The sequence below is a fragment of the Phocoena phocoena genome, chromosome 5, assembly GCF_963924675.1.
Source record: "Phocoena phocoena chromosome 5, mPhoPho1.1, whole genome shotgun sequence".
NCBI lineage: Eukaryota > Metazoa > Chordata > Mammalia > Artiodactyla > Phocoenidae > Phocoena > Phocoena phocoena.
This window is the reverse complement of record NC_089223.1, coordinates 134920703-134946843: the sequence shown is the minus strand read 5'-3', so window position 1 is coordinate 134946843 and position 26141 is coordinate 134920703. Positions and strand designations below refer to the sequence as shown.

Genomic DNA, 26141 nt, shown 5'->3' with positions numbered 1-26141 from the left:
CAGAGGACACGGGTTCGATCCCTGGTCCTGGAAGATCCCGCATGCCACTGAGCAACTAAGCCCATGTGCCACAAATACTGAGCCCGCGAGCCACAACTACTGAAGGCCACACGCCTAGAGCCCGTGCTCCACAACGAAGTGCCGCAACTAGAGAAAGCCCCCGTGCAGCAATGAAGACCCAATGCAGCCAAAAATAAATAAATAAAAATTTTAAAAAAGAACTAGAAAAAGTATCTTAAAAAAAAAAAAGAATCACAACATAACCAAAGCAGGGTAAATAAAAAGAAATGCATAATGACACACAGTAAAGAAACTGAAGAACTCCCAGCAAAAGATCATAAAAGCAGCCAAAGAGAAAGGACAGATCAGAACAATTAAAATGACAACGGATTTCTCATCAGCATCAATAGAAACCAAAAGTTAATGGAATAATATCTTTCAAGTGCTGAAAGTGAGCTAGAAGTGTGGACTCACCCAAGCTATTGTTCCAGAACAAGAGTAAAAAAGAAACATTTAAGTTAAATGAGAACTGAGAGTTTACCTCAGAGACCTGCATTAAAGGAACTCCTAAATGATATATGAGAAGCAGTATTTCAAACAGGTTAAGAATATTTAAAGTCTGCTTGGTTTGAATCCCTGTTCTGCCATTTGCTAGTTGTGGGATATTAGGCAAGTGAGTTAACATCTCTGTGCTTCAATTTTCTCGTTTGTAAAATGTTGACAATAATATGTATAGCTGATTCACTTTGTTGTAAAGCAGAAACTAACACACCATTGTAAAGCAATTATACTCCAATAAAGATGTTAAAAAAAATAAATAAAATAAAATGTTGACAATAATAGTATATACCTCATGGAATTGTTATGAGGATTAGATGAATTAGTAGAAAGTAGAAGTTAGGGACTTCCCTGGTGGCCCAGTGGATAAGACACCATGCTCCCAATGCAGGGGGCCCGGGTTTGATCCCTGGTCAGGGAACTAGATCTCACATGCATGCTGCAACTAAGAGTTCCCGTGCCACAATTAAGGAGCCCGTCTGCCGCAAGTAAGACACAGTGCAACCAAATAAATAAACATATTTTTAAAAAACCCATAACAATATCATAATCCAAATTAAAAAAAGAAAATAGAACTTAAAACCTGGCATAAAGTAAGTGCTTTTTGAGAGCTTTTAAAAGAATTTTACAAAGAAATTATCCTAGAAGAATGGTCTGAGGTGCAAGATAGAATGGTGAGTGAATCAAAAGGTAAACAAACTTGTCAACTAAACACTGTCTGAAAAAATGTCTGATTTGTGAGGTTTAAAAAAATGTACAGAACTAATACCTTGAATAACACTAGCATGTAGGCATTGAGAGGAGGAGTAGTCATTTTGTTTAGAAGACAGGTTAATATACTGTTTACATTTTGTTAAGTTAGAGGTACAAGAAAACTTCTAGAAAGTACAAATATACTGTACGAATTCCACATAAAGGGAGACATGGGAGTTTTAAAACTCTGAACAAAAGTTAATTTTTTTTTTTAAACATCTTTATTGGGGTATAATTGCTTTACAATGGTGTGTTAGTTTCTGCTTTATAACAAAGTGAATCAGCTATACATATACATATGTTCCCATATGTCTTCCCTCTTGCGTCTCCCTCCCTCCCACAAAAGTTAATTTTTTAAAAAATACCTCCAAAAGGGTGAAAAAGTGGCTCTGAAAAAGCAAGGTAAACAAACAAAAACGATGTTGAAATAAGTTCAAATACATCAAAAATCAAAATGTATATGTATTAAAACTACCAGTTAAAACATAGAAATTGAAATAAAAAGAAAAACCTAGCTAGATGCCATGTATAAAACACTCAGTTCCTCTGGGAATTTGTTCCAGGACCCCTGAGGATACCAAAATCCATAAATGATCAGAGACCTTATATAAAATGGGGTAGTATTTGCATATAACCTACACACATCCTCCCATATACTTTAAATCATCTCCAGATTGAGTATAATACCTAATACAATGTAAATCCTATGTAAATAGTTGTTAGCACATGACAAATTCAAGTTTTGCTTTTTGGAACTTTCTGGAATTTTTTCCCAAATATTTTCCATCTGAGATTGGTTGATTCCACGGATGCAGAACCCTCAGATAGGGAGGGCTGACAGTATATATGGGGAAATGGTTTTTCAGGCAAAGGGAAAAGCAACTGCAAAGTCCTAGAGGCAAAAACAAGGTTCAAGGAATGCAAATATTTAAACTTTTTAAATCTGCTTAGAACCAATTTTTCCCCCCATTTCAAGTGAAATATAGAACGCTTACCACCACATAGGCCCATTTATCCTCTCCCCTTTATGTTCTAGTCGTCATCAGTTACATCTACGTGTGTCCAAACCCCCCTCAGACAATGTTGTACTTTTTGCCTTTAACATCAAACATATTTTATGAATTCAAGAGAATAGTCTACCATATTTATACAGGTATTCACCTTTCCTGGTGCTCTTTCTTCATTCCTGATGCTCCAGTTTCCTTCTGGTATCATTTCTCTTCTGCCTAAAGAATTTCTTTTAGCAATTCTTTTAGAACAGACCTGCCGGCACTGAGTTCTTTTATTTTTTCTTCATCTGAGAATGCCATTATTTCACCTTGATTTCTGAAAGATATTTTTACGGCATATACTATTACGTGTTGACCATTCTTTTCTTTCAGCACTTTAAAAATGTTGTGTCCCTTCCTTCCCGACTGCATGGTAACTCAAATTGTTGTTATTCTGTAGGTAATAGATTGCATTTCTCTGGCTGCTTTCAAGATTTTTTTCTTTGTCTTTATTTTTCAGCATTTTGATGATGATGTTTCTGGGCACAGGCTTCTTTATGTTCATTATGTTTGGACTTTGTTGAGCTTCTTGAATCTGTAGGTTTGTGTCTTTTGCCAAACTTGAGACTTTTCGTTCATTATTTATTCAAAAAATTTTCAACACCTTTTGTTATTATCCCACAGGTCCCTGAGATTCTATTCATTGTTTATCCAATTTTTTTTCCTCTGTTGCTCAGGTTGGATAATTTGTAATGATCTGTTTTCAAATTCACTGATACTTTTCTCTGTCATCTTCTCGGCTACAGAGACCATCCAATGAATTTTTATAATTTTGGCTACTATATATTTCAATTCCAAACTAAACATATGTTTCTTCTTTATATTTTCTATTTCTTTGCTGATACTATATATTTTTCCATTGGTTTCAAAAGTGCTTTTGATTGCTTGTTAAGATAATTTTTATAATAGCGTTGAGAACTTTGAAGGGTCTGGGATTTTACCTTACTTGCAAGTTAACACGTTAGGCTGCCACAGTTTAATGGATAGTGGCAGAAGTTGTGAGTCTCCTGGGTCAGAGGCAAAGGACCATTTATTGCCTAGAGCAGTAGCAGGAAGTAGAATATCAACACTTATGCCAGTTTCCTGAGCCCCAGGTCCCACCAAGTAATACCAGGAGGACCAGGTGATACCTGCACATGCAGTGAGTTTCATTATAGGAGAGGAACTTGATGGGAAACTCCAATTTGTAATGCGGGACTAGCAAACCTATCCAACTGTGCCCTGGAGAGAGACATTATCTCTTTTATTCTAGACAGCAAACAAATCTGCCCTTGGCCCCAGAGGAAGACATTATCTCTGTCTTCCAAGGATGTTTGCTATACAAAAATCCCTGAAAAGATAGTCCAGGAAAAAAGCTGTTAATGCCCTTGCCCCAAAGACGTACAGAAATACAAGAGATCAATGGAGAATTGTCTCTCAACAAGTAGCTGCTTCAAAGCCTTTGTCAGATACCTCCACTATCTGTGTTCTCTCAGCATTGACATCTTTTTTTCCCATGTGAATTGAGATTTTTCCTGGTTCTTTGTATGCTTAGTAATTTTGATTGTATCCTGGAAAGTTTGACTGTTCTGTTTGTTTGTTTTTTTTTCAAACTGTATCCAGCTTTATTAAAGATACTTTTCATAAACAATCATGGTATTTCAGGCAGGACATGGGCAGACAATCGTTAACAGTATACAACAACTTTCAAACTCCCTTTTTCAGTGGGCTACCAAAATCTGAAAGCCACTATAAAACCCAATGAAGTCTTCTTGTGATGCTCTGAACAGGGAAAGTTTAGAGTGAGGGTTGACATTTCACATTTAGTATGTTGTTTAACAACTTTTCACAAGCCGACCCTGACTTTCAGGAAATGGAAATGAAAATAGCAGAAGTATCAGTCTGAAGGTCCACAACCTAAAAAAGGAACCGCTGCTCTTTTGAGGGACGCCATCTCAGTGGTCACACTGGAAAGTCCAGATTGCCTGACATACTGGTAACCAATTTTGAGGGGTCACGTTCCAACAGGTCTCTGGGTTTAAGGGAGTCAAGTCTAGGCTGAAAGTGGTGAGGGAGAAGAGGACATAAAAACTAATTTTAGTTTTTCCACACCACAAGGCGTTTGTGCCAAGGTGGCTACTGTGTGTCAACATCAAGGAACCCCTCCTTCCTGGGAACCGAGAGGAAGTCTCTCACAGCCAGACGGGAAAGGTGTTCTTTATCCCATGTCAATCCAGCTTCGGAGACAATCTATTAGTGACATGTGCTCTTCCCCCAAAAAACAATAATGAAGTGTTCCGTATGCTAACAACATAGCTTAAAAAAAAAAAAAGTAAAACAAAATTCTGCATTTTTATAAAACTTGATAGAAAATGGTACTTCAAACTGTACAGTCAGCAGAAGCGCACAGTTATCAAGAAGGCACGCACCTCACTTGGCATCTCCTGCACCCTCAGCTTTCTGTGCCTGGTCTGTTTCGGCACCTCCGTTTTCTGCAAGGTTATTCCCATCCTTGCCTGTATCAGCTTCCCCCTTTTTCCCTTTGGGTACCTTCTCTCCCTTCTTTGCAGGGGCCTTTCTAGGCTTGGGCTCTGGCTTTGGAGGAGCAGGTTTAGCAGATGACCTTGCAGATCTTATCTGTGGTTCGTCCTTCACCTTGGTTTTATCTCCTTTAGCATCCCCTTCAGCCTTTCTCTTGGGCGTGGTGGCGACGGCGGCGGGACGTGGGCGCTGGACACGGGCACGCAGTGGCGCGCGGCTTTGGCCGGTCCAGGGGTCGCTCTCACCTCTTCTTCACACTGCTCCGACTGTTCTGTTTTGAAACTCTGTGTATTGTTTAAATTCTATCGAGAATGTTGATATTTCGGTTTTAGCAGGCAATCAGCCTGGGTAGGTTCAGGCAGTAGTGTAATGGTGTGCATCTCAAGGGAACTAGGATTTTGGAAGGAAGGGGAAAGGTTTGGATTTGGCAATGGAGAGCAAGCAGGACTCGAAGGATTTAAAACAAAACAAGACAAAACACCTACAACTTGAGAGTATTGCAAGGAAACGAGGAGACGGCCAGGTTTTTGGTTAGAGTAAGAAGATAAAGGGAAAGGTTAGAAGAGTTGTTAAGGGCAACAGGGGATTTGACTCATGACAGCACAATGAAAGAGTCAGGATAGATTAAGAAAAGTGGGAAGTTAGGCTAGATTAGAGCAAAGCATTATGGGGTTAAGAATCTATATGATGAGTTCAAAAAGAGACATGCACCCCAGTGTTCACTGCAGCACTATTTACAATAGCCAGGACATGGAGGCAACCTAAGTGTCCATCGACAGAGGAATGGATGAAGAAGATGTGGCACATGTATACAAGGGAATATTACTCAGCCATAAAAAGAAACGAAATTGAGTTATTTGTAGTGAGGTGGATGGACCTAGAGTCTGTCATACAGAGTGAAATAAGTCAGAAAGAGAAAAACAAATACCGTATGGTAACACATATATATATGGAATCTAAAAAAATGGTTCCGATGAACCCTAGAGGCAGGACAGGAATAAAGACGCAGACATAGAGAAAGGACTTGAGGACACGGGGAGGGGGAAGGGTAAGGTGGGACAAAGTGAGAGAGTGGCATGGACATATATACACTACTAAATGTAAAACAGATAGCTAGTGGGGAGCATCGTGTAGCACAGGGAGATCAGCTCGGTGCTTTGGGACCACCTAGAGGGGTGGGAGAGGGAGGGTGGGAGGGAGGGAGACGCAAGAGGGAGGGGATATGGGGATATAAATATACATATAGCTGATTCACTTTGTTGTGTTGTGGCTGGAAGGACTTGTGGAGCCATTCTTTAAATCCAGAACACTGAAAACCCGCGAAGCGTCCTTTAGAGACTAAATCCTTCGTGTTGCTGCCACTGGACAGGCAATCTTCCAGGAGCATGGAAATCCTGCTGTGGGTGGGAAGTGTATAATGATGTATATATACCTACTGGGAAAACCCAAGAAAAACAACATCATTTTAGGTCTCTCCTCAAACTTCAACTTATCAGAGGGGCCTTATTTGAACATGTTAACTGAAGTAGTATTTTTTGTGGTCACTTTCCATCCTCTTACTATGCTTCCCCCACCTTCTTAGCACTTATCACCACCTGTCATGTATTTATTTGTTTAGTATTTCTTCTCAGTAGAATGTAAAGATCTTGAGAACAGATTTTTTTCTTTTTTTTACTGCTTATTGCCAGGACCCAGAATAGTTCCTGAATATTTACAGAATGAATGAATGGATAGATAAGAATATTAGACCCATTAAATGAGTTCAGTATCACGGCCAATTACAAAATCAATAATCCTAAAATAGTGTTCCTATAGACCAGCAAAAGCCTTCAGAAGAATATTTTAAAAGATAATATTTATTAACAGCAACCAAAAACATATCCAGAAGTAAACTAAATGGAAACTAAATAATATGGAAATTTTACTGACAGAATTGAATGAATAGTGAAGTGTGCCATATTGCTGGATGGAAAGACATAATATTGTTATGATGAAAATTCCCCCCAAATTAACCTATAAATTTAACACAGTATCAATCAAAATCCCAGCAAAATTTTTAGGGGAGACAGAGGGGCAAAATTTGATTAAAAGATTTAAAATTTCATCAGGAAGAATAAAGGCTTTATATAGTCAATTAAATTCTGAAGGAAGGCACTGATAAGGGACCTTGCTCTACCAGACACAAAACCAAAAAATACAGGAAAAGACAAATTTGTGGTATGTATCAAAGCCTTAAAAAAAAAAAAAAAAAAAAGGTGCATAGCCCAGGCATTCCACTTCTGGAAATTTTTCCAGTCAGTGTTTGCTAAGTAGAGGATGGTTCAATTAAACAAATACCTGTGGAATACCATGGAACTTTTAAGAATGATGGTGTAGAACTACATTAGTTGCTATGGAAGGTGTTCACCATATATTTTTGTGTTAAAAAAACTGATTACAAAACAATACATCTGTTATCCTCATTTCTTATAAAATTGAAAAATAATTATATATATATATACATAAAGAAATAAACTGGATGGAAGGTTATACATGAAAATTTTAATGGTAGTCCCTTGGGAATAAGGATTACAAACGATTAAAGCTTTTTGTTGTTTTTTTGAATTTGTATACTGAAAAAATTAGGAAGTTTCCCCCAAAATGGGATGGCAGTTAAACTCTTCACTATTGCCACCTGGTGGCTACCACTGACAGATATCATTTCTTTTCTATCACCTTAAGAAACAACACACATAACATCATAACTATAAAGTTGTAAAGAAATCTGCAGTATCACCTAGTTCTAGCCATCATTTTATGGCTGAGAAAATAAAAGGCAAAAACGTTTAAGCCATTTGTCTAGAGTCACACTGTTAGTGAAACTTATTAATAGTAACAAACTCTTGTTAAGCCCTTTCGCTAAGTACTTTATATAGACTGTCTCATTTTATTCTCATAGGAACATATGACGTAGCTCCTGTTTTTACTCTCATTTATCCCTGTTTAACCAATGAGGATCTGAGGCTCACAGAAAATGACCTACCCGAGGCTGCACGCTCAGGGTAGAGCAGGCATCCGAGGTCCACAACCCTTTCCTGAACCTCCGCTACGGTGCCACCTTAGTCTCTGAATTGCCCTTGCCCTTTCCATTATATCCCACTGCCTCTTCCTTCAGTGCTTTTGGTGAAAACTCTTACATATGCCCAGTGTTATGTTCCTCCAGGTTGAAAAGAGAGTATAAACATTTATGGAGAGAAATATAAAGAAACGAAGTGGTTTTACCCTCAGCTCCTTTTAAGAATCTTGTCCAGATGGAAACAGACTTACTTTGAATTGTTCCAGTGTCCAGATCCTAAGGAATCTTAGAGACTTGGGACCATGGATAGGCTTCCCTGGGTTTCCTGCTCCAGTTTTCCGCATGCTATGTTCTCCCCTTAAGTTTTCGTTGACCAGAGCTGAAGAGTTACCATCACTATGTGTGTTGTCCGTGTACTTCTTCCCCTCTCTCTTCTAGCCCTTGCCCAAATTCTTAGGGAGAACAGTCCCTAGCTCTGGATCTATCTTCATGCATCAAAAACAAATGGCACAGCTGCTAATAAGTGCAAAAATTGTACTAGGGATAAATCTTTTGAAAGTGAAATTAGAAATGGGAAATAACTAGTGCGATTAGCCTCTGTAGCCCTTGAGAACCTAAAAAGTCTTTCAGAATTGTTCCCAAAATGAACACATGCCTTTGAACTATCATCTAGTTAAAGCTGACTTTTCTTAAGCACAAGTGTGCTTCAAAATAAATTAAATCTTTTAATTTGTACTAGTGCTGTGAAAGTGTTATTTTTCTAAGCTAGCGAAAAGAACATAGTTGTTAGACAGTCTCGAGTTAAAATTCACGTATAAGCTATGGCTTGAGTAAATTATTAAATTTAACTTAAATTGCAATTTTTTCTTACCTCTAAAATTAAGGATAATAATATCACCAAAGGTGGTGGAGAGGATTCAATGAGATGACACATGAAAATGACATACAGGCATCTAGCAGATACACACTTCCTTCCCTTCTCCCTGTGTTATGTACTTATCTCATCCAAACGTTCTTCATACACCTGGGCTAGGGTTTCTTTGAAGGAATCAGTTCTACCTCAGCCAGTCTGAGGTGTTTGAGGCTCTTTACTTTTTTTCTTTCACATCCCATCTTCAGTCTGTCAGTAAGTCCTGTGGGCATCACTTTCAGGATAGATGCTCAATTCGACTTTTTTTTAACCCCTCCACAGCTACCATGCCTGTCCAAGCCACCATCATCTCTCATCTGACTGGTGCAGTAACTTCCTAACTGGACTCCCTACTTCCTTTCTTGCTCCCTACCATCTATTCTGCACATGCGGCCAAATTATTTGTTCACAAATTATGTCACTTCTCTATTCAAAACCTTCCAAGAGGTCCCCATCACTCTTAGACTAAAAATCTAAAGTCTTCACCAAAGACTACTAAACCTCTGTGACCGGAACCCTACCTACCATTCTCATACCTCTCTCCTATCTTGCTCTGCTGCAGCTGGACTGGCCTCCTTACTTTTTAAAAAACAACTGAAGTAGAATTGACGTACAATATTATATTAGTTTCAGGGGGCCTCCTTGCTATTATTCTTTGCTGCTGCCAACAATATACCTGCCTCAGGACCTGTATATCTGTTGTTCTCTCTGCCTGGAATGCTCCTCCTAGATCTTTAATGCCTTGCGTTTTCATTGCCTACCTCAGAGAGGCTGAACCTAGGCACCCCATTTAAACAGATACTCTTCCAAAACTCTCTCTCCTTAAGCTTCTTTATTTTTTCTCGTAGCGTCTACCAACTACCTCGGCATTGAAAAATACATACATACATATATATTTCTCCGTCTTCTCACTTGAAATGTAAGTTCTGTGGAGATGGAGACTGTGTTTTATTCTCTTTGTATCACTAGCATCTAGAACAGAGCCTGGCATGTGCCAGGCATTGCAAACTACTTGTTAAAAAAATATATTTGTGGAATGAATAAAAAAACGTTTAGCTTCCTGCCATCAAGTCAGCAAACTTGCCTCTTTCTATAGCCATCCTTTCCCCTCTTCCTCCTTTAAGTACAAGAGATGTTTTCCTTCTTGTCTGAGGTTAATGTCTCACCTGTGCTGCCTCCTCAATGACCTTGATTTAGTTTTTACATTCACCTCTCCCGCCTGCAGAATTCTCTTTCTAGTAGGCACAAGTCTCTCCTATCTTAAATAAAAATCAAGGGCTTCCTAGGGCTTCCCTGGTGGCGCAGTGGTTGAGAGTCCGCCTGCCGATGCAGGGCACACGGGTTCGTGCCCCGGTCTAGGAGGATCCCACATGCCGCGGAGCGGCTGGGCCCGTGAGCCATGGCCGCTGAGCCTGCGCATCCGGAGCCTGTGCTCCGCAACGGGAGAGACCACAGCAGTGAGAGGCCCGTGTACCGCAAAAAAAAAAAAAAAAAAAAAAAAGAAAATCCTCTGTCTGCATCTCTTGTCACCTGCCAATCTCTCCTGCTCTTCACAGCCAAACTTCTTGAAATACTTCTTTATCCTCTTTGCATTCCTCACCTCTCCATCCATTCTGGTTTCTCTAAAACTCCTTAGAAAGAGCTCACTCCTGCTTTAATAGTTCTCTTCCCTGAGCTTTTTCAGGACATTACTCTCCTCATGCTTTCTCCTACTTCCCTGACTGCTACTCTTCCTGTCCCTCCCTAAAATTCTGTGTATCTGAGTTCAGATCAGGGTTCCCCTTATTCTGCAGATTCTCCCTTGGCAATCTTACCCATGCCCATGGTTTCGGTTACCACCCAAATCTGTATGCCCAGCCCTCATCTCCATCTACTAGGCTCACAATTTATATGACCTACTGCCTACTTGACCCCCACTTGGATTTCCACAAGCACCTCAACATAGAGATGTCATCTTCCCTCTCCTAACTTGTCTCTCCTCCGGTGTTACTTATTTTAGTGAATGGCACCATCATCCACCAGTTGTTCGCGGAAGCTACCCTTGGTTTCTCTTCTCCTTCAAAGCCCCTCACCCCCATCCAGCCAATCAGTAGGGTCCCGTTAATTCTGCTATATTGGGTCAAACTGTTGCCCCACCCCTACCCCCCGAAAGATATATCCAGGTCCTAACTCCTGGCACCTTTGAATGTGACCTTATTTGGAAACAGGATCTTTGCAGGTACGATTATTAAGAATCTCGAGATGAGAGCATCCTGGATTTCGGATGGGCCCTAAGCCCAATGTCTGGTGCCCTTATGAGAGAAAGGAGAGGAAGAGGGAGAGGCAGATTTGATACGCAGGCACAGAGGAGGGGGCCATGGGAAGACCCCCGTGAAGATGGAGGTAGGCTCTGGAGCTACGCTGCTACAGGAACAACAAGGATTGCCAACCCTGCAGACGCCGTGATTTCAGACTTCTGGCCTCCAAAACTGTGAAAAGAATGAATTTCTGTTGTTTTATTCCCCAAGTTCGTAGTAATTTGTTATGGTAGTCCTAGGAAACTAATACATCTACCTTCTAAATATCTTGAAATCCGTCCACGTTTTTCCATCATCATTCTCCCCATCTAGTTCAGACCCTGATTACAACAGTCTTCTGCCTCGTCTCCCTGCTGCTCGTCTCAGCCGATCTTTCTAAAATGCATGGAATTTATTTCACTACTGACAATCTGTGAGTGGTTTGCCAGTGACTCCTGGATTAAGTCTAAATGCCTGGTCCAGGACTTAAAGAGTTTGGCTTCTGCTTACTTGGGTAGCCTTATTTCTCATCTCTCTTCACCCTCACCCTTAATTCTATGCTCCAGACTTAGTAGTAATTTCTTCCTTTTTATTTTTTGGCTACGCCGCACGGCATGTGGGATCTCAGTTCCCCGACGAGGGATGGAACCCATGCCCCCTGCAGTGGAAGCGCCGAGTCTTACCCAATGGACGGCCAGGGAAGTCCCGTAGTAATCACTTCTGATATTTATGGGATACCTACCCTGCGCCAGAAGACACTATTCTAGGAGATAGATCTCACAACGACCCTATAAAATAGGAAACAGGCCCCTTTCAATGTCTCTGCCTCTGGGACAGAGGCTCTTCTTGCCTAAAGCGCCCTCACTCTGTCTTCCCTTGCTCTCTGTCTCCTCCTCATAATTCACACCACAATGTAGGTCTCAGCCTATACAGCACTTCCTCCAGGAAGCAGTCCTTGATATTCCTAATCTGGGTTACGTGTCCCACCCCTACCGTCCGTATTCCTATCACACCCTGTACTTCCCCATCATGATATAAAACATTATAACTGTCTATTTACTGGTGTCTTAGTCTGTTCAGGCTGCTATAACAAAACATCACAGGCTGGGTAACTCAAAAACAACAGAAATTTATGTCTAACAATTCTGGAGGCTGAAAGTCTAACATCAGGGTGCCAGCATGGTCAGGTGAGGACCCTCTTTCGGGCTGCAGACTTCCCACTGTGTCCTCACATGGTGGTAGGGGTAAGCAAGCTCTCTCTGGGGCCTCTTTTATAAGGGCACCAATCCCATTCATAAGTGCTCTGCCCTCACGTATGACCCAATCACCTCCCAAATGTCTCACTTCCTCGTACCATCACCCTGGAGGCTAGGATTTCAACATAAGCATTTTGGGGGAACACAAACATTCAGACCATCCAATAGGCCTACAGCTCACACTGTATTTTATGTTTCCTGTGGAAAGTGGCTGTTCCTTTCTCTTGCCATTGTAACCCCATCCCCAGAATCTAGCACAGTGCCTGGCACAAAAGAGATACTCAACATATTCGAGTAAATCAAAGAACCTTGGGGCTTCCCTGGTGGCGCAGTGGTTGAGAGTCCGCCTGCCAATGCAGGGGACACGGGTTCTTGCCCCGGTGCGGGAAGATCCCACATGCCGTGGAGCGGCTGGGCCCGTGAGCCATGGCCGCTGAGACTGCGCGTACAGAGCCTGTGCTCCGCAATGGGAGAGACCACAAGAGAGGCCCGTGTACCGTAAAAAAAAAAAAAAAGAACCTTGAATAAAGGCTGTTAGTACCATATGTCTCTACTGACATAGAGTAGGAAAAAATGCACCCCTAGACCTAGATGCCAACTGTCCCCTCCCTCAGAATTCTGATGCCTCCTAAGCCTTTGCTTGGGCCCATTCTGAAACATCTTTTCATAAGAATTTCCTGAGACACCCAAGGCCAGTTACTTCTCACTTTCCCATCACACTCAGCACTTCGTCAAACAAGGCTCTCCAGGAAGCTATCCTCTCCCATTCCGCTTGCAATCCTCCCAAACCCTTCCTCTTCTGGCTCTGTCCTCTGCCCTGTGTCCTCTGGAACTCCTGCCTATTCAAAACAAACTCACCTATAGTCTCATCCTTATAACAAAATACTCCTTCCAACTCCTGGCCGTAAGCAGAAACCTGGTTTCCCTTTAGGAAACGACTCTTTCTCCTACCATCTGGGGTGGAGACTGTTAATCTGTCTCACCCTCATGGAGAAGCCTCTCCTTTCAGAATTATAGTTTTCAACCATCTACCTCTCTACTCCTGCTGTTTACTGCCATCTACTAACTTCCTAGTTATTCTTTTCTCTAGTTTATGGTCTTTATCTCCACGTGAGTCCCACCGTCATCTGGGATCATTTGCTTGTCCATTTGGACAGCTCTGTCTTCTATGTCCTTGAACCCTCTCAATCTGATGACCTTTAACACACTACACTTGATCTACTCCGTGACTGCACTTAGGTTTGTCGCCAGGAACGGCCCTACCTCCTAAATCCTGAATTTCAGTATCTTCCATTCCTTTAGCACATAAATTTTCTTACGAAGTCCCGTCCTGCCACTTCATTTCTTAATCAGCCTAGATGCGTGGCTCAGCTTTTCATGGTCCAGCTTTTCACAAACGTCCTCACTACCTTGTACCCTTGTTTACCTGGCTCAGATGCAGCCTGGGAACACTATAAGCATTTACTTTTCATCCCTATACCCAGGCTTCTGAGTACTTGTCTGGGCTAGAACTCTTTTGGCTGGTTGTGATGAAAATCAATGCAAGATAGTTCAGAGAAAAGGAGAGTTTAATGGAGCTACCGGAGTAGCTCATGTGTCAAGAGTACAACTGGGGCTCCAAGACAGCTGGAACTAGAGACGCCTGCTGCTGGGACTCACTCTGTCTTTTCTGCTTCTCTCAATGTACTGGTTTTCTCCACATGACAAGAAATAGTCTCAAGCATCCTATCCTATGGTTCCTAGAAAGTTACTGTTTCCTCTTATTATAGTTCAGAAAATCCCAAGGGAGGGCTTTGACCTAGCGTAGATCAGGTGTTCGCTCACGGACCTATCACTTATAACTAGACAAGGTACTTGAGTCAGTAGCCTCCATTAGAACTAGATGACAAGGAACAGTTTTCCCACGAGGAGAGAGTCGCAGACACGCAGAATAATAGGTGGATGCCTCAGAACTCCTAGAGATCGATGAATTGATGCCACTGTGAACTTACAATAGCAACGTTAGAAGGACTCTCAGAACTGTCCAGGAAGCCTACTTGTCCTTAAAGGCTTTGTTGAATCTCCCTCTGTTCTTACAGTTCCTCAAAATAGAATTCTGAGTGCTTCCGTAATCATACTGGATTAATCTTTCAGAGCCCTGTCATGTACTACATCTGGCCCTTGAGGTTTTAACTCAGTTATCAAATTTGACCATTTCTAAGCAATGGCTATTGCATGACAGAAGAATTAGGGTTGTCTAAAAGGATTTGAAAACAACAGTAAAAGTGTTTATTTTGAAAAGATCCTATGACCATGTATTGCTTGAAAGTTTTCACTGGACCTAACCAATGGCCTCTGAATTTCTCTCACAACTACGACATTCAAAACGAAAAAAACAACAAGTGACACCTCTACCTTGCAGAATACAGACACACCATGTATGCCGCTGATACTACTACTTAGCAAGCGCTGGGTTTCCTCTAGGTTATATAATCCACAGCTCACGGCATACAGTAACTGCAAGTAGGAATGGGGTCTTATCAATTAAATGCCTGGTTTAGAGCAGTACCTACACTATTGATTTAATCTCGGTCCATGGTATGCTTGGCTTTTTGGCAAATGCTGAAAAGCATTAGCTTTTTCTTTTATAATTTACCTAATTTCTAACCTCACATGAACTGTTAGAGTTCACAGGTGCTAAGCTCTAGTAGTAAGGTTCCTATAGCCCCAAGTGCAAGTTGAAGTGACAAGTAATCTCTTTTGAGCACCTTCTGGTTTCTTCTTCTGGCTCACGGAGCCATCTTTTAACCTACAACTGGTTTAAAGTGGATTGGTCATCCTGTATGATGACCCTTCTCATGGTAAGTTAATACATTTAAGTTGGCAGTCTAATTTATTCAGCGGTTTATGCAAACTGATCTCTCAGAGCTTTATTACCAGTGGATAAACTTTTAAAACAGAGTTCCTAAACCTGTATTTAGCTGCCAATCAGGCCCAACCCTGCTGTCTACCATTATATACCACTACTTAAGCAATCCACTAGCTGGTCATATGCAAACTCATAAACCACTACAGGTCATATGGAAATAAATTTATTTATTTTTTTGGTCGGTCTTTTGCAGGTTGATTTTGATGGTGAAAATCGTCCAACTTTTGCTAATCAAGTTAGGGGCATATATAATGTCTTCACAATTATTGCATTTCCAGGTGAGATAAAATTCATCCACTTAGTAAACACTCAGTGAGCATTTCCTTTGTGCACGGCTTTATGGCTGGGGTAGTGAGGGACATAACAAAGTAAAATCCATGGTCCCAGGTCCCAATCCAGTTTAGGGGAAACTGGAAAACAGTTTGGAAACATTGCTATTTATTTTATAAATAACAATGTCAAATAATCAAGAACGAAATAAGTTTGAGCCGACACAAATATCAGATGTTCTGATATGAGCAGAAAGGACAGTAAAGCTGAATTTCCAGGAGGGGAGCATCACTGTGAGTTCAAATGGCCAGGGATGCATCACAGAGAAAGTGGGAAATGTGCTGTGCTTGGAAAGGAATAGGAATTGCATGGCGAATTCCATGCCGGAAGAATGGAACAAGGAAAAGCTTCAGTTTTAAAGCTTGGTGTGTGAGTCAGTTTGGCTGGGAGTTTTGACCAGGGCAGTTGTGGAAAATCAGATTGCAAAGGTAAGAGGAAGCGAGCCTATGCCTGCTGTCGATAACAGATATTGTGTGCAACTATAAAGAATCATCTTATGTTGGATGAATTTCTTTTTTCATCTTAGATGTCCCTGCCGTATCAAAAGTGCCCATTCTAATGCTTAGACCACAAGCCTGGAACATGGTGGAATATAGTATCATGGCAACAATTCACTACTTGTAATGTTGGTGAGGAATGTTGTATAAGGCTCACATGGCTCCAAATGTATTTAAGTGTTCAATGGATGCTCCCTTTGGAATCTCAGCAGTATTCTCAAGCAGGTTAATAACGGAACTACTTATGACTTTCCAGCTTATTGGTAGATACATTCACTCACGCAACAATTTATTGAGTACCAACTAGGTACCAGGCATTTAGTCTACCCTTTGAGGGATTTAAAGATGAATAAACATGATTTCTGCCCTTAAAGAGCTTGTAATAGTATAAAAATAAGATAGACACTCAAAAAAGTTTAAGTTAATACTACATATAAAGATGAATAAAAGAAAGATGGAATGTGCTATGAAACATCAGAGAAGGAAGAAATTCAACTCAGCTGAGAAAAACCTTAACGAATGGGCAGAATTTGCTCAGTTGGTAATTGAGGAAAGAACATTTCAGCAAGAGAAGTATGAAAAAAGGCTTGGCGTGGCAAAGCATTAGGCATGTTTGCAGAACTGTGAATAACCTAGTTGTTAACTTGTTTGTTCACAGATTAATGGACAGCAGATTTCCAGTTTTTTAATTATGATGTGCTGACACCTGGGAAAGACACTGTACAACAACGCAAGTGGCCCTTTCTTTTTTCTTTCAAAGGTAATATTTTCAGTAAGCCGCCAGTGTGGTCCTCTTGACCACACAAAAAGCTAACCCTGAGATTTTCGTGAGCAACAATGAAAGAGCACAAAATGTAGATTCATGTCAGACTCTTTTAGTCAGAAAGGATCATTTAAATGTTTAAAAAACAGAAGTTCCAAGGCTTCATGATAATTTCTTCTTCTAACAGGAGAAAGCTCAAAGTTGTTTTTTCCAGAGCATCGCTAGGGGGATATTACTCAACACTAAAAAGGAATTAACCACCGATACATGCAACAACACAGATGATTCACAAAACAATTATGCTGAGTGAAAGAAACCAGATTAAAAAAGTAAATACTGTATGATGATCTCTTTTATATAAAAGTCTAGAAAATGCAAACTAATTTATAGATAAAGAAAGCTGAGGCTGGGGGCTGAGAAGGGTAGCAGGGAAGGATGACAGAAGGTCCTGAGAAAACCTTCTGGGGTAATGGATATATGTTTAGTACTTTGTGGTGATGATTTCATGGGTGTGTACATGTGTCAGTTGTACATTTTAAATATGAGGAGTCGGGCTTCCCTGGTGGCGCAGTGGTTGAGAGTCCGCCTGCCGATGCAGGGGACACGGGTTCGTGCCCCGGTCCGGGAAGATCCCACATGCCGCGGAGCGGCTGGGCCCGTGAACCATGGCCGCTGAGCCTGCGCGTCCGGAGCCTGTGCTCCGCAACGGGAGAGGCCACAACAGTGAGAGGCCCGCGTACCGCAAAAAAACAAACAAAAAAAAAAATGAGGAGTTTACTGTTTACTGTATGTAAACTATACCTCAATAAAACTGTTTTTAAAAGACACACTTCCATTTGAGGACCACCAACTTCATCTTCATACCATTTTATGTCAAATCTGAGTAAAAGATTAGTGTAGAGATCTGTGTGTGTGTGTGTTTTAATTTCTGAACCAGATAAGATAAGCATGAAGACAAAAGCACTTATATGATTAGGTATAAACTATCATAGTTAAATGATGAAGTAAAGTGGTCTACTATATTTTATTTCTATAGATTGAAATTGCTCAACTTTATTAGGGAATAAATACTAAGGAATATTTAAATTCAGAATATAAGTAGATAATGGAATAAACAGTCCTGTTACTACCTCATGCAATAATGTAAAAACAGACCATTCACTGACAGAGAAAATTTAACTTTAATCAACTACTCCACTTAGATGTAGAAACAACATTGCCATCTAGTTGTTGGATACTGAGTATACTGTTGGAATATTCTTGACAGTGTTCAATTTCTCTTGTATGTAGCTACTCAAGGAACATACAGAAGGCCCCAACCAATTAAATTACCTTCCTAAGGGTGTGACTGTGACTGCCACAGTGTGGTTATACTGCCACCGTAAGTACAAGGCAGGTGGCCGTGTATTCTCTGACTCCTTCATGCTCGAGGCTCTTCTGTGTGACACACACACACACACACCAAGCAAAACAAACAACTTGATCTCTGCCCTGAGGAGATTAGTCTAGTCAGGGAAACCAACAACTAGGCGTTTCAATATGATACAGTGGGTGCCATGAGAGCAGAAGTACAGGCATAGCCTGTCCCACCTCGCTTCGCTTTATTGCTCTCTGCAGAAATTATGTTTACAAATTGAAGGCTTGTGGCAACCCTGCGTCGAGCGAGCTAGTCTGTCGGCACCATTTTCTCGACAGCATTTGCTCACTTCATGTCTGTGTCACATTTTGGCAATTCTCCCAATATTTCAAACTTTTTCATTATTATTATATTTGTTATGCTGACCTGTGATCCGTGATCTTTGACGTTACTATTGCAAAAAGATTATGACTTGCTGAAGGCTCAGATAATGGTCAGCATATTTTAGCTATAAAGTATTTTAAAATTAAGATATATATTGTGTTTTTAGACATAATGCTATTTATTGTACACTTAATAGACTTCAGTATAGTGTAAACATAACTATTATATGCACTGGGAAGCCAAAAAATTTGTGTGACTTGCTTTATTGTGATACTTGCTTTATTGTGATACTTTAATTGCGGTGGTCTGGAAGTGACCTGCAGTAGCTCTGAGGTGTGCCCGTACAGAAACTGTGTCAGCTCAAAAGAGCACCAGGGGGCAGTTGGGGGTTTAGGGGCCACAGGTGGGAAGAAGTTTATCTAAAATGAAAGCAATGAGTAAGAGAAGAAAAGTGATGAAATTCTGAGGTTTAGAGAGGTCAGGAAGATGAGACTCCGCAGTGGCCTGTAAACTATTTTATTCTAGAAGCAACAGGAAGCTGTTGAAGGATTCTAAGCCAAGGAATTAGATTTGTAATTGAGAAATAATATTCTGGCTGCAGTATGGAGAACAGATTAGTTTAGGCAAGATATGAGGCTACTAATGCATGACGGAAACTAATGAGGAAAACAGACGTGCACACAGGATGGAAAGGCAGGTGAGCAGAGAAAACTGCGAAGCCTTCTCAGTCGACCTCGAGCTGGCAGAACCCACTGCTGCTCCCTCGGGCTCCCACTCGTTCTCACCTATGCATCTATCAAGGCACCCCTCATTTGTCACTGAATGTATTTATCTTTGTTTCTCCTACTAAGCTGTAAGGATCTTACAGGCAAGAATCACGTCACATTCATCACCGAATTCCCAGAGCCTAGCACAGAGCCTGGCAGATAGTCTTCAGTAAGACTTTGATATGAGTCCATGCTTTGTCCACTCTCTCATACTCCCTCCAAAAGACTGGTGAATGAAATCTTTCTCAAAAGCAGGAAAAAAGGGATTACATCTCATGCAAAGCACAGATGATGGCCCTTATACTAAAGAGGGTACAGTCCATAGAGAAAGCCCTTGGGTTCTGTCCTCCGGGATGTCTGCTGCATGCCTGCCACAGTGTGGCAAATGCACGGCTGCTTGTGTTAAACCATAAGGAAGTCCAGCGCAGACCAGGCCAAACACTACCACGCACAGCCTTCTGCACAGCAGCCCCCGCAAGGATCCAGCAATAACCACCCCACCATGGATCTAGAAACACTCCTACAGAGACAAGGCTCAACACTGCTGGGACCCTCGGTTAACCAGGGTCAAAGCAACTAGACAGAAAGCTGAGAAACTATAGTTCCATCCAAATAGTTGTCATTCCTGGTCCCTGCTCAGAAGGCAGACTCCTCAGCCATCGAGCAGCTTCCTCTCACTTTTTGTCTCCAGCTCCAAACTGCTGTGTACCTGACAGCACGCCCTCCTGACCCCTCATCTCTACTTTTCCCACAAAAATCCTCCCTTAGCCCCTTCCAGTGTGGGCCTTGGCCACCTATTCCACTATAAACAAACTCACCGATACACGTACAGCTTGTCTGATGAATGTCCTCGACTCCTTTCTCAAAGATACTACTTCCTTTGCAGTTTCCTCAAACTGCATGTACCACGAGGCTCAGAACTGGTATTACCCTTTTTTGTCCTGTAGCCTCGTCTAAAGCACTTCGCGCTCCTGTAAAAACTTTCATTCCTTTGAGGTTTATTCCACCCGATTTTGTCACCCTTTACCTTGCTTTGTCCCTAACAGCCATTTATCTCCAGATCATTCTCCACAGTAACATTATACCCGGATCATTTTATTCCTTTAAACCCCAATTCATTTCATCATTTCCTAGGCGATTTCAATATTCGTGTGGATGGTCTGTTAAACACCCAAGCCTCACAGTTCCAGGGCCGCTGCCACACTCTCTGCTTTATTATGGAGTAGTTCTGAGTGATTTCAATACCCTTAACCTTCCATCCACAGACAGCATCCTCGGTATGCCTGATGCCACAATCGCATCAAGACCTTCATTCCTGTGATGCTGCCTTTTCTTCCAGTTTATTCTTGGTCCCATGTCTTTCCATATCTGGCCTGGATCTCTTAAATGGTCATATGGCCTCTTCTCTCACCAGTGCTTTCAATCCCCCTCCATGTTTTTCCTTCCCTGGTGTCTCTCTTCCAACACACACGTCTAGAACAGTGCCATATTCTGCCAGGCACCAACGCCTCAACCTCCTTCCCTTCATCCTCGTCTTTCTCCTCCATCCGTCATCATCCAGCTCACAATTCTGGGTCAGTCCTGTAATATGCCTGGTTCTATAAGCCATTCAGCTGAGGTACTAGAAGTAATCATAAAAACCACTATACTTTCATGATTTCCAAACTCAATTCAGTGGTTAACACTGTTCATTAATGCTTTTTTCTTTAGTCAGCTGAATATTCCAAACTACCTCCATTCTCTCTTCAAATCCCTCCCAAAACTAACCTTTTACCCCCTCCTACTTCACAAATAGCATACTTTCCACTTCACAAAAAATATTGAGACCATCTAATATAAACCTCTTCTCTCACAGCTATAAACTTGCTTACACCATTCTCTTACTTCCTTTTTGTTTCCAAGAAAGGGTGTCTTTTTCAAGGCCTACGTCCTTTGGGACCTAACTCCATCAATTTTCTCCCTCCTCTACAAGTTCCTTTCCTTCTAATTATAATCATGCTCAAATCTCTCAACTATCATGACCCTTCTTTTTACCCCTTTATCTTCTTGTTGTTTCTGCCCTCCGTCTTCCCTTTCCATCTCATTCAAAGGTTTCTGACAAAGCGGCCTCTCCTGAAGCCTGTATGTCCTCACCTCCACGCACTGCTCACCTCAGTTCCCTGGCTTCAATTCCCACTACTCTGTGGAATCCAGTTCTGCTAAGTTTATGAAGGACTTCCTAACTGCAAGATCTAATAGACACTAGTATTTGTGAGTTTATGATAGTTTTCACTAATGGTAATGTTTTCCCCCCACTGCACTCAGGAAGAGTCACTCTTTGGCCTGAAGTATAATATTGTAGTTGGGGTGAAAGGTAAGGTACAGAATAGACCCTGTTATCTTGGGCTTTAATTATAATACTTTAGCAAGACAGCCTGGCAATCTCTAATAATCAATACGTCTATAACATACAGCTCTTGGCCACATTACCACGGGCATCTTAGCTACTGGAGTGGTCTCTTTTGCAAAACACTGCATTTCACTTAAGGGATAAAGGACGGTAGTTTCCAATTCACAGAACTGGTAAATGATCTCATGACACTTACCTTCACCATCTTAAAAATCCACTTCCCCATTGTAAAAGGAAATCCAAACACCAGCATAACAGGAGGTTATAGGGAAAAAAAAAGATAAGTTTGAAACATAAAGCAGTGTCATATATATCAAAAAGGGTAAACAAATCCTGTGTAAAAATGCATAGTTTAGAAAATGCTCATTTTTTAAAAATTTCAACAGTTCTTTCTTCTAAGGCAGTTCTAAACAGCACAAGGCATTTAACTTCAGTAATAGCCCTTTAAGCAAATGTATGTGGTCCAGGAACATAGCGTAGTTTAGTTTGCCTTGAAACGAAAACCTGGGTTCAAGTTCCTGCTCTAACATCTAGTTTTGTGAACTTGAACACCCAGCTGATAAGGCAGAGGAACACAGGGAAAGATGTACACGGGTCCTTTGACCCAGCTCTCTACTACTAGCTGGGCACCTTCTAGCAAGTCATGTAACATACCTCCATCTGTAAAGGAAGGATAATAGTACCTACATATAAACACTTTGGAGATTACAAAGGGCAATAACGTTTTAGATATTATTTGAGCCTCCTTTCTTCCTGAAAAATTATGTTACACATCCTGGTAACCCTTCCTCCTACTTTTCTCATCACTCTTGATAAATCAGTAAAAGTACCCTTAACCTTCTGGGAGAGTATAGAAACCAATGAAGCATTTGTTTCAATTGTTGACTTTTTCCCTACTTTCTGAGTGAGTTATAGTATTATCTTAGTATTACTCTATTTTTGTCCACCCACTTTTTCAATGGGGAATAAAAAAATTGTTGTTGTTTTTTAACTTTGTACAAAGTATCCCACATAGACCCAAAATCAACAAAAACGCCTACTGTTAACATTTTGCCATATTTATCTCAAACATGTTTTTAAGAAATAAAAACTAGATCCCCTATGTGGCTCTCCCTCCTTTCAAGAGAACCACTGTCCTGAATTCTGGACAGTGGTTCTGGACAGTTTATAATTCCCAAACCTATTTTTAAACTTTTACTTTATGTGAATATATCCATAAATGATACTTAGTCTTATCTCACTTAAAAATTTTACATATAAGAAACATAATACAATGCCATTTAACTTTTTTGATCACTACTGTTTTAGAGAGCAATCCTTGATTCACCTAATGCTAGCTTATTTGTATTAACTGTACAGCATTTCATTAAATGAATATAGTAAAATTTGTTTATGTTACATTTTATTTCCAAATTTCATTATTATAAACAATACTGTGATGAACATTCTTGCACGTCTCTCTGGCAAATGTGTGGGATGTTTACAAGGGCATATATATGTGTGTGTGTGTGTGTGTGTGTGTATACACACACATATACAGAGACACACATATATGTATATATACACAGGTATATATAGATATCCTAGAGGAATTGCCGGTTTACACACGTTTTGTTTTTTGTTTTGCGGTACCCGGGCCTCTCACCGCTGTGGCCTCTCCCGTTGCGGAGCACAGGCTCCGGACGCGCAGGCTCAGCGGCCATGGCTCACGGGCCCAGCCGCTCCGCAGCATGTGGGATCTTCCCGGACCGGGGCACGAACCCGTGTCCCCTGCATCGGCAGGCGGACTCTCAACCACTGCGCCACCAGGAAAGCCCCACACGTTTGATTTTAGTAAATAAGTATTGCCAATTGCCCTCATAATGATTATACCAATTTATACTCCCAAAGACAGTACACCTGAGAGTTCCTGTGCTGTCTGTCAACATCTCTGCCAGCACTGACATTCAGACTTCTAAAATGTTACCGACTAGATGGATGTGAATGATCACATCTTGATTTTGAACCTTTTGACCCCAATCCTTAAAAAATTTTGACTCTTCAGCACTATTATCTTCTACTTCTCCTAGCTTTCTGACTACTACTTCTTGGTCTCTTTGGCTAGCTTATCTTTCTCAACCCCCTTTTCTCTCACTATTTGTAAGTCATCTTTTTTTTTTTTTTTAAACATCTTTATTGGAGTACAACTGCTTTACAATGGTGTGTTAGTTTCTGCTTTATAACAAAGTGAATCAGTTATGCATATACATATGTCCCCATATCTCTTCCCTCTTGTGTCTCCTTCCCTCCCACTCTCCCTATCCCACCCCTCTAAGTGGTCACAAAGCACCGAGCTGATCTCCCTGTGCTATGCGGCTGCTTCCCACTAGCTAGCTATTTTACATTTGGTAGTGTATATATGTCCATGCCATTCTCTCACTTTGTCCCAGCTTACCCTTCCCCCTCCCCGTGTCCTCAAGTCCATTCTCTAGTAGGTCTGCATCTTTATTCCTGTCTTGCCCCTAGGTTCTTCTGACCACTTTTTTTTTTTTAGATTCCATATATATGTGTTAGCATATGGTATTTGTTTTTCTCTTTCTGACTTACTTCACTCTGTATGACAGTCTCTAGGTCCATCCACCTCACTATAAATAACTCAATTTCGTTTCTTTTTATGGCTGAGTAATATTCCATTGTATATATGTGCCACATCTTCTTTATCCATTCATCTGTCGATGGACACTTAGGTTGCTTCCATGTCCTGGTTATTGTAAATAAAGTTGCAATGAACATTGTGGTACATGACTCTCTTTGAATTATGGTTTTCTCAGGGTATATGCCTGCTAGTGGGATTGCTGGGTGATACGGTAGTTCTATTTTTAGTTTTTTAAGGAACCTCCATACTGTTCTCCATAGTGGCTATAGCAATTCACATTCCCACCAACAGTGCAAGAGGGTTCCCTTTTCTCCACACCCTCTCCAGCATTTACTGTTTGTAGATATTTTTGATGATGGCCATTCTGACTGGTGTGAGGTGATACCTCACTGTAGTTTTGATTTGCATTTCTCTAATGATTACTGATGTTGAGCATTCTTTCATGTGTTTGTTGGCAATCTGTGTATCTCCTTTGGAGAAATGTCTATTTAGGTCTTCTGCCCATTTTTGGATTGGGCTGTTTTTGTGATATTGAGCTGCATGAGCTGCTTGTAAATTTTGGAGGTTAATCCTTTGTAAGTTGCTTCATTTGCAACTATGTTCTTCCATTCTGAGGGTTGTCTTTTTGTCTTGTTTATGGTTTCCTTTGCTGTGCAAAAGCTTTTAAGTTTCATTAGGTCCCATTTGTTTATTTTTGGTTTTATTTCCATTTCTCTAGGAGGTGGGTCAAAAAGAATCTTGCTGTGATTTATGTCAGAGTGTTTTGCCTATGTTTTCCTCTAAGAGTTTTATAGTGTCTGGTCTTACATTTAAGTCTTTAGTCCATTTTGAGTTTGTTTTTGTGTATGGTGTTAGGGAGTGTTCTAATTTTATTCTTCTACATGTAGCTGTCCAGTTTTCCCAGCACCACTTACTGAAGAGGCTGTCTTTTCTCCATTGTATATTCTTGCCTCCTTTTTCAAAAATAAGATGACCATATGTGCGTGGGTTTATCTCTGGGCTTTCTATCCTGTTCCACTGATCTATATTTCTGTTTTTGTGCCAGTACCACACTGTCTTGATTACTGTAGCTTTGTAGTATAGTCTGAAGTCCAGTAGCCTGATTCCTCCAGCTCCGTTTTTCTTTCTCAAGATTGCTTTGGCTATCCGGGGTCTTTTGTGTTTCCATACAAATTGTGAAATTTTTTGTTCTAGTTCTGTGAAAAATGCCATTGGTAGTTTGATAAGGATAGCACTGAATCTGTAGATTGCTTTGGGTAGTATAGTCATTTTCACAATGTTGATTCTTCCAATCCAAGAACATGGTATATCTCTCCATCTGTCTGTATCATCTTTAATTTCTTTCATCAGTGTCATAGTTTTCTGCATACAGGTCTTTTGTCTCCTTAGGTAGGTTTATTCCTACTTTTTTTTATTTGTTTGTTTAACATCTTTATTGAAGAATAATTGCTTTACAATGGTGTGTTAGTTTCTGCTTTATAACAAAGTGAATCAGCTATACATACACATATATCCCCATATCTCCTCCCTCTTGCGTCTCCCTCCCACCCTCCCTATCCCACCTCTCTAGGTGGTCACAAAGCACCAAGCTGATCTCCCTGTGCTATGTGACTGCTTCCCACTAGCTATCTATTTTACATTTGGTAGTGTATATATAAGTCCATGACACTCTCTCACTTCGTCCCAGCTTACCCTTCCCCCTCAAGTCCATTCTCTAGTAGGTCTGCATCTTTA

At 40.9% G+C, this 26141-nt stretch overlaps 1 pseudogene; it reads right to left on the bottom strand.

Moving 5' to 3' along the window:
• Positions 1 to 4769: 4769 nt before the first annotated feature.
• Positions 4770 to 18299, bottom strand: LOC136123264 (non-histone chromosomal protein HMG-17 pseudogene; annotated as a pseudogene).
• Between the last annotated feature and the right edge of the window lie 7842 nt (positions 18300 to 26141).